Source organism: Sinocyclocheilus anshuiensis, unplaced genomic scaffold, assembly GCF_001515605.1.
Source record: "Sinocyclocheilus anshuiensis isolate Anshui unplaced genomic scaffold, SAMN03320099.WGS_v1.1 scaffold389, whole genome shotgun sequence".
NCBI classification, from domain to species: domain Eukaryota; kingdom Metazoa; phylum Chordata; class Actinopteri; order Cypriniformes; family Cyprinidae; genus Sinocyclocheilus; species Sinocyclocheilus anshuiensis.
In genome coordinates, this window is record NW_015536494.1 from 241995 (window position 1) to 251039 (window position 9045).

The 9045-nt window shown below is 36.6% G+C and overlaps 1 pseudogene; it reads right to left on the reverse strand.

The window, feature by feature from the left end:
- Window positions 1–8837, reverse strand: part of LOC107686024 (protoporphyrinogen oxidase-like) — a 12633-nt pseudogene extending 3796 nt beyond the window's left edge.
- Between the last annotated feature and the right edge of the window lie 208 nt (window positions 8838–9045).

Here is a 9045-nt window from a genome sequence, read left to right on the forward strand (position 1 = left end):
CACACACACACACACAGCTAGAGCACTGAGCAGCAGTAATTACTCTAGAAAATAACACCATTCACAGAAATGGCTTCTGTGATGATAACAGCTGGAATCGTCTGCATAACATCCACTCACGGGACTGATTCCCCAGCTGGAGGGAGTAGCATTATGTTATTCAGGTTACTAACACTGGTCAAAGCATATTTCAGCTCCTCTAATGGCACTCTGAATCTAGAAGTTTCTTGCCTCTCGACTATATAGATGTTTTCAAGCAGGGGGAAAAACAATATGTTTTAAGCAAAGGACATCTAACTGATAAATGAATAATGATTTAAGTGGGGGAGAAATGAATAATGCAATAGCAATTTTTGTTGTTGTGAGGACCACAGAGTACCGAATGCTATTTTTATTACCGCATGTAATATGTTCCTGATAGGGGAAGGGGGAAGAACTCATGTCAGAGACTCGCAAATCGCTGATGGGGCTATTGGTTTATAGACACATCTCTCCAGAGACCTTTGAGAGCACCAGGTTCATTTCCTAAACCAGCAAGTATTCACCAATGTGTCTTTAAAGTTTATAATGGATTTTCTTTATGTAATTTTTCTTCATTTTTTTTAAAGTGTCACTTTCATTATGCCAGATGTTCTATTTTCTAGCATGGCCCCCACTTAAATGTTTTTACTTTAATTTTATATTAAAAATAACAAAATACTTTATAATAAACATTTTACAAAAATATCCTTATAAAAACCCCTACAAATTCATATTTATTTATACATTTTGTTTTTGTGGATACTGTGCAACACACACTACTGTTCAAAAGTTTGAGGTTGGTAAGATTTAAAAAAAAAAATCTCATGCTCACCAAGGCTCTATTTATTTGATAAAAAAATGCATAAATAAATAAATAAATAATAATAATAAACAAATAAAAATTATAAAATGTGACTGCAAATTAAAATAACTGTTTTCTATTTTAATATATTTTAAAATCTAATTCACGTGATGAAAAAGCTGAATTTTAGCGTAATTTCTCCAGTCCTCAGTGTCACATGATCCTTCAGAAATCATTCTAATATGCGGATTTGATACTAAAAAAAAACATTTATTATTATTATCATCAATGTTGAAAACAGTTGCGTTGCTTGACTTTGCATTTACTTACTCTTTTGTAACAATGTAAAAGTGTCACTTTTGGCAAATTTAAGGTGTCTTTGCAGAATAAAACTATACATTTCTTACCAAAAAAAAAAAAATTACTGAAGGTTGAAGGTAGAAAAAACCTTAGTGTATATGAGAGGTCAGTCTCTGTCAGTCTAGTGGTCAATCCTCCACTCCGATTGTGTTGTGGAAAGGGAAAAGTCGTACACCACCTCCAACAGACCTGGATCTTCAGAGGAAGGCACCAAATGTCCAAAGCCCTGAAATATTTAGAGCATGTGCACATATACATACACTCATTATTAATAATGCCTACACATACATAAAGTGCTTTGATGTATGTACAATTAGGAAAGAACTTCCATGCAAAAAAGAATATGAACTGAACAAAGCAGTAAGCACCCAAACTTCTTGAGCATTTAATGGTTTATGGGTCTACATGATTTTTTGTCTCATGTATTTAAAATCACTGAGTGAAGTCTTACAGTAACAGGAAGGATGAAGCCTTCATATTCCAAATTCACCACAGCAACGGTTACTAAAGCGATGGATTGCAGCTCTTCCAACAGAGGTTGAGCAGCAGGGGGCAGTACAGAGGCTAATTCTGGTAAAAATACACAGAAATCACTGTAAAATCTACTTTCTATTAATGTATGTTGACTGGGTAGAGAGCAGTGTGTGAATCTACAGCGCCACAGCAATATTGATCACATTTAACTTCAGTTGTGAGCTCGCAATGTGAATTGAACATGAGAAAATGCATAATAATGTAAATGTAAATGCATTTCTATTGGACTTTTCAGCTTGAATCAATAATTAAAGGTGCAGTATGTAGGATTGACACCGAGTGGTTGAACTAGGTATTACAGTCCAAATTCAAAATATTGGAGATGGTTTTTTCACCCGGCCCCTCCTCCTAAAACTTGCAAAAGGGTCTGGCTGCAGCTGGCGCTTGCACTCTCAGACGTGCATTCTCAGGCTTGCACTCTCAGATGTGCATTCTCAGGCTTGCATTCTCAGACTTGCATTCTCAGACTTGCACTCTCAGACACTTGCACTTACTTGAGCACACGCAGGTTGCCAGATTGAAGACACCAACAGGAAAGAGCACACTTGACGATGAATGCAATGAAATACGCTGTGTTTTCCGCCAACTGGCAACCCGGGGTGCCGAAATACAATTGGGTAAACTGGCAGTGGGCGGGTTTCACAAACCAAAACAGAGACCGACATTCCGGCCCGGAACTCACATTTTCAAAAGAAGAATAACTGACTATAGCATTGTTTTTCAGATAAACAAGCATGTTAACTTAAATATCTGCAAACATATTATGGTATTTTTATGCTTTAGTAGAGTCAAAAACTTACATACAGCACCTTTAAATGAACTCACTAAATTAGACTTAAAATGAAGCAAAAACCATGAGTACCAGAATAGGAAACACTGGAGTACACCAATGTAAAATGAGTGTATTTACCAGATGCAGGTAGTGTAGAAATCACATGATCAGCTTTCAAAGAGACCCCATCATCTAGTTTGATCTATTTAAAATATAAATTTTTAAAAAGTTTCAAAAATAAGAAAACACTCAGAAAAGGCATTCAGTCAGCCCATCTTGTTTGAATGTCAAAATATGTTACGTCTTCCTGCTGGGCCATCATCTCACCTCCCAGCCTCCACTGTTCATGTTCAGACTCTTCACTTTGGCATGAAGATGAAGCTCCACTGGTTCTTGTCTCTTCAGCGTGTCCTCCAAGGCTTCTGGGAATGACTGCATGCCTCTTTTAAGAGACCATTGTGTCCAAGACTCTTAGATGCTCTCTTTGCCAAGTCAGAAGGGACTACTTTAGGACCACCTCCTTATATAATATGAATACAAACAAACATTAATCAGTAACACAGTTTTCTCGTGGCTCAGTGGTAGAGCATTGCATTAGCAGCGCAAAAGGTCGTGGGTTCAATTCCGAGGGAACACACATACTGGTAAAAAAAAAAAAGTATAGCCTGAATGCACTGTAAGTCGCTTTAAGGGTCTGATAAATGTGAATGTAACACTTTCTATGAAATCTGATCAATTATGCATCGTAAAAGGTATTTTAATGTCTTTATAATAAACACCAAAATCTATAAATTAATAATTATAAACATAACTTATCCATAAATAATTTATATGTATTAAACTATTTATCCATGGTTAAAATACATTATAAAAGCATAACAACCTTAATATATAATTACCTATTCATGGTTACACCTTTTAAAAGAAAACATGGTTACAAGAAAACATGGTTATACTACACCTTTTAAAACATCTTTCAAAATTAATTAATTATATATATATATATTTTTTTATTTAACAAAAATTGTTAAAAACATTTCACTGCATTATGGTTTTAAAGGTGTAACTATGAACATATAAATATCATAATGTAATGTAATCATTATAAGCAAAAACCATATTAACAGTGGCTATAATGTCTCTCTCTCTCTACACACACACACACACACACACACACACAGGGCCAATTATGATCAAATTATAAATGGTACACTGAAATTTCATTCTGATGGATATTTTATTTGAAAACACTGAAACTCAAAATCAATTATTGGATGGTGACATTGTGTTTTTGTTAGGAAATATTTTTAGGGGAAAAAAAAAACTGTGATTTTGGCCCATCCTTCTTGCCAGATGTTCTCCAGTTTGTTCAGATTGGTTGGGTTATGCTTGTGTACTGCAATTTTCAAATAGTGCCACAGATTCTCAATAGGATTGAGATCAGGACTCTGACTGGGCCACTGTAGGACATTTATCTTTTTGTTCCTGAGCCACTCCAGTGTTGCTTTGGCCTTGTGCTTGGGATCATTGTCCTGCTGAAAGGTGAATTTCCTTCCATTTTTTAGCAGACTGAAGCAGGTTCTTTAGTAGTATTTCCCTATATTTTGCTCCATCCATTCTTCCTTCAATTCTAACAAGGTGCCCGGTCCCTGCTGATGAGAAGCATCGCCACAGCATGTTGCTGCCACTACCATACTTCACCGTAGGGAAGGTGTGTCTTGCGGCATAATAAGTGTTTGGTTTGCGCCACACATAGTGCTTTTTGGCCATCTTGGTCTCATTTGACCACAAAACCTCCCAAATCACAGATGGGTCACTCACAAAATTCAGAGACGTGCTTTCAGATGGTATTTTTGAGTAACGGCTTCTTTCTTGCCACCCTCTCATACAGGCCAGAATTATGCAGTGCTCTTGATATGGTTGACTGGTGCACCATTTCTCCACTTGCAGCCGCTGCACTTTGTAATCGTGGGACTCTCTGTGGCTTCTCTCACAAGTCTCCTTTTTGTTTGAATGCTGAGGTTTGAGGGACATATGACGGTAGAATGACGTCAAAAAGATTTGCATACGCAGGGTAATATTTGTGGAAGTGTACATAAGACTGTAAGCGTAAATTAAATTTGCATGCGCAAGAGAAGCTTTGTAAAGGTGTAAATCGCGTTTCAAGCGCAAGAAAAAATTATTACCCTGCGTATGCAAATCTTTTTGACGTCATTCTACCTTCATAGGGACAGCCTTTTCTTGGCAATGACTGGGTGGTGTGGTGGACCTTCCACTTCCTGATTATTGATCCGACTGTGCTGAATGGGATATCCATACATTTGGATATTATTTTGTACCCTTTCCCTAATCTATACATTTTTATTTTATCTCTTAACATCTGTGGAATGCTCTTTGATCTTCATTTTCCTTCACATTCACAGCCTGACCAGTGATCCTTTAACAGTGGGTTATTTATCCAGAAATTGTGATAGCATGTTTAATTTTTCACAGGAGGATATCAATGGTAAAGTAATTGTGTTCTTGTTAAGGCAATTTCTTTCATCTGTGTATCCTGGCAGCTTCCATAGCACAGGGGTTGAATACGTACGCAAGCAAGATACTTACGTTTTTTATTTTTCCTAAAAATATTTCCAAACAAAAACACAATGTCAACTTACGATAATTGATTTTGAGTTTCAGTGTTTTCAAATCAAATATCCATCAGAATGAAATTTCAGTGTACCATTTATAATCTGATAATATGAAAGAATTGGTCACGGGTCTGAATACTTTTGCAAAGCACTGTATATATATACGCACATACAAAATAAATAATTTTAAACCTTTATTTAGCAACGCATTTAGCAAAGACATTTATAATGTTGGAAAATATTTCTATTTTAAACAAATGCTGTTCTTTTCAACTTTTTAGAGACAGATTCTAAAAAATATTAAGCATTATTATTATTAATAATAATTGTATTATTATTATTAATATACAGTATATAGGCCAACAGGATTCAAAAATATAAATTAAAAGTCAAATTTTAAAATATTAATGCATTGTGAAAAAAAGAAAGAAAAACATATAAGGTGAAAACTAGGTTTATACCTACAGACCCTTCTGTGCTCTCACCTGAAACTATTAGCATGCCCAGCACGACGGAGCCCCGAGACCGCTCTGCTTCATAAAGAGGTGGAAAGCAGGACCGTACACTCAACTGTCTGCTGTCTCCAGCAAAAACTCCTCTACACAGGCTGTCTATGGCTATATTTGCCAACTGCATGGACAGATACAATCAGGTGGGTTGAATCAGTTTCAGATTCTCCCTTGTCACTAAACATTTGAGACTGATTTGTCATGGCAGCAAAGCACGTCATACAGGACAAGGCCAACATAGATCGTTTAACAGGTCATTGAGCCTCCATGCTAAATCTCACCTCAGAACCCAGTCGTCTGGACACAAATGCATGCATGGATTCATCCTCCTCTGTCCCTTTCCTGATCAGTATCTCCTTCAGAATGCTCTGAATTATGGGTCGAGAGAAAGGAGGGATGGTGCGGACAACCCCACTAGAGGAAAGGAAAACAAGATAAGAAATATTTATGACTTCAAATAGGTAACTGCTCACACAGTGGAGTTTCCTCTCACCCAGGTCCTGATGGCATCTTGTGCAGTTGTCCCTTCACATACAGGAAGCGGTTCTTAGACGCCACATGCTCCTTTGTAACAGGCAGGATTTCAGACTCAAGACCCAACTCCGAAACCTGCACAAGAAAACAATAACTAGAACAGTGTTCCTGCTTCATAAATATGAGGTCATTTAAGGTCAGTACGATTTTATTTTTAAAGAAATTATTTTATTTAGCAAGGAAAAATTAAACTGGTCAAATGTGACAGTAAAGACATTTATAATGTTACAAAAGATTATTATTTCAAATTTATAGTGTTCTTTTGAAGTTTACGCCTACATCCTACGTAATCCGCTGGAATGCCACTCTCTCGTGAACACGCCGCGTGTACAACAGTTAGCGGAAGCTAGAGATTATGGTTTATAAAGTTTTAAATATGGATATTTTTCTTGTACAAACGCATCGCTTCACTTCAGTACTTTTCATGATGGATGGATGCAGTTTTTTGGGCTTCAAAATCTTAACACCCATTCATTGACATTATAAAGCTTGGAAGAGCCAGAACTTTTTTTTAAATAACTCCGACTGTATTCGTCTGAAAGAAGAAAGTCATACACAACTACGATGGCTTGAGGGTGAGTAACTCATGGGGTAATTTTCATTTTTGGGCGAACTATTCCTTTAACTATTTACTGAACACAGGTTTTTTTTTTTTAACATATTGCTGTTGCCTCCCTATTTTTTAAAAGCAATAAGCCATGAAAGTTTGAGAGTTACAGTAAGTTTTTAGGTACAACCCAATGCTTTTGTTAAGTTGGTGGTAACTCAATTTCCAAACCAATTATAATATCAGAGATTACATGAATGTGATCATGTGAATTGAAATTCTTGAATTCATACAGATTTCTCCATGACCATGCACATCAATTCACACATGCTGCATACCATATTCAAAGTGTTCCGGCCGACAGCACCTGCAGGTCGCACCCCTCGTGGTCCCTGTTCAAACACAGCCCCGTCATCCCTCCGTATGGAGCTCAACCAACCCCCGCATCTCCCAGATCTCTCCAGCAGCACAATCTACATCAGCAGAGGTGGAGTGTGGTGTACAGTGTTAAAGGAAATTTGTTATTATTTTGACTTAAAATGTGTTCTGACCTTCATGTTTAATGTAGCAATGAAAGCATATCTATTAAAATCACAAATTCACATTGAAAACCGGCAACAGCTTCAGCAGCAATGACCTTTGTTGCTTCATTAATGATTCCAAGCTGGCTAGATCGCGAGGCTTCAAACCAGCTCTGAACTATGAGAAATGGAGCAGGGAAAGAGTGCTTTTTTAGGAAAGTTGCATCTGTGGTGGTAAATTAACCCTTTTCAATTTTGCTCCCAAAAAATTATTTGTGTACAAATGAAAATATGAAAATGAAGTTGAGCTAAATGTTCCACATTAATTCCCTTTGTGACAAGGGGTTCTTTGCATGAGAAGACCCCGCATGAGAAGACCCCGGATCTAAATGATAAAAACATTAAGATGGATTAAACTTTTCAACTGAAGAGCCTTTGATCTTAACATTTTTATCTACCCTACCGTTTAAAAGTTTGGGCTCAGCAAGGTTTTTCTGAAAAGAAGTTAATACTTTTATTCAGCAAGAATAACTGAAGGTGAAGGTGACTTTAAGGTGACAGTAAATACATTTATAATGACACAAAATATTAGAATAATATTTGAATGATTTCTAACACTGAAGACTGGAGTAACAGCTGCTGAAATGTCCATCACAGTAATAAATTCCATTTAAAAATACATTAACATAGAAAATAGTTATTTTAAATTGTAATAATATTTCATAATATTACTGTTCGGGGTATTTTTAAATGGTAGTGTATATGCAGATTGACTAAAGATTTTACGGAAATTATTAGCTGATACTGTAGCTTGGAAACATTAGGACTCTTGCTCAGATGATGACAGGCCGACAGACCCCCAATCCCCCCACCAAGCACAGCTACGACCTTCTGCATTCAGCTCCAAACACTTCCACACCTGCAACAAAACTAACCAAAGTCTAAAACGACAATGCCTGATCAGCCAGATCATGAGTGAATAATATAACAAGCATTCTTACACTAAAGCTACTACTAAAGCATGCAACCTGTCCTTTCCTAATCCAAGAAAGAAAATAAACATTAAAGTTGAGTCACATTCAGCCACTCGGTCATACTGGACATTGAAGGCATCCTTGACAGTTAACTAGACTTGAAAAATAATGATTAGGAAGGGTTTTCGACATTGATATAGGGCCCTATGGGCTCGGATGGGAGTAACAGGGTGGTGGCCCCTGATAAGGTGAAGCTGCTGTCATTTATCATATTCAAACAAGAGGGAAGAAACATTTTTCCTCCAATACCAACTGCCCATTATCTGTTAACTGGTCAGAGTTAATCTTAAATCTTAAAATATAAATATATTTTAAATATGTAGAGTGATAATATTATGGAGTCTGACAGCATATTTTACATGATGGTAACACAAGAGTCTCATTATAAAAGAGAAACACGAGAATGCATCCTGAAAATAACACGTATTTCTTGTAGCTAACGTTACTTAGAAAGAAGAGACTTATAAAAAAAACAATGACAATGTTTGCAGACTTTCTAACATACTTCACTTCCCTTTGCTCACATACAGTATAAACAGGAAGACAAAATGTGGAAATGTCGCCTAAAACCCAGAACAACCGCTAACTTAATAAAAATAAATTACATTCATAAAAATGGAGTAAAATAATTTGTTACCTGCATATAACTGTGTAATTTGGACAGCGCGACTTCTGCTGTTACTTAGTTACACAAGAGTATTGTGTAGTAGTGAAGCGACAAGCGAGCGGCAACAGTGATGAGAAAAGAGAACGAGTGTTTCAAAATAAAAGTCCTCCC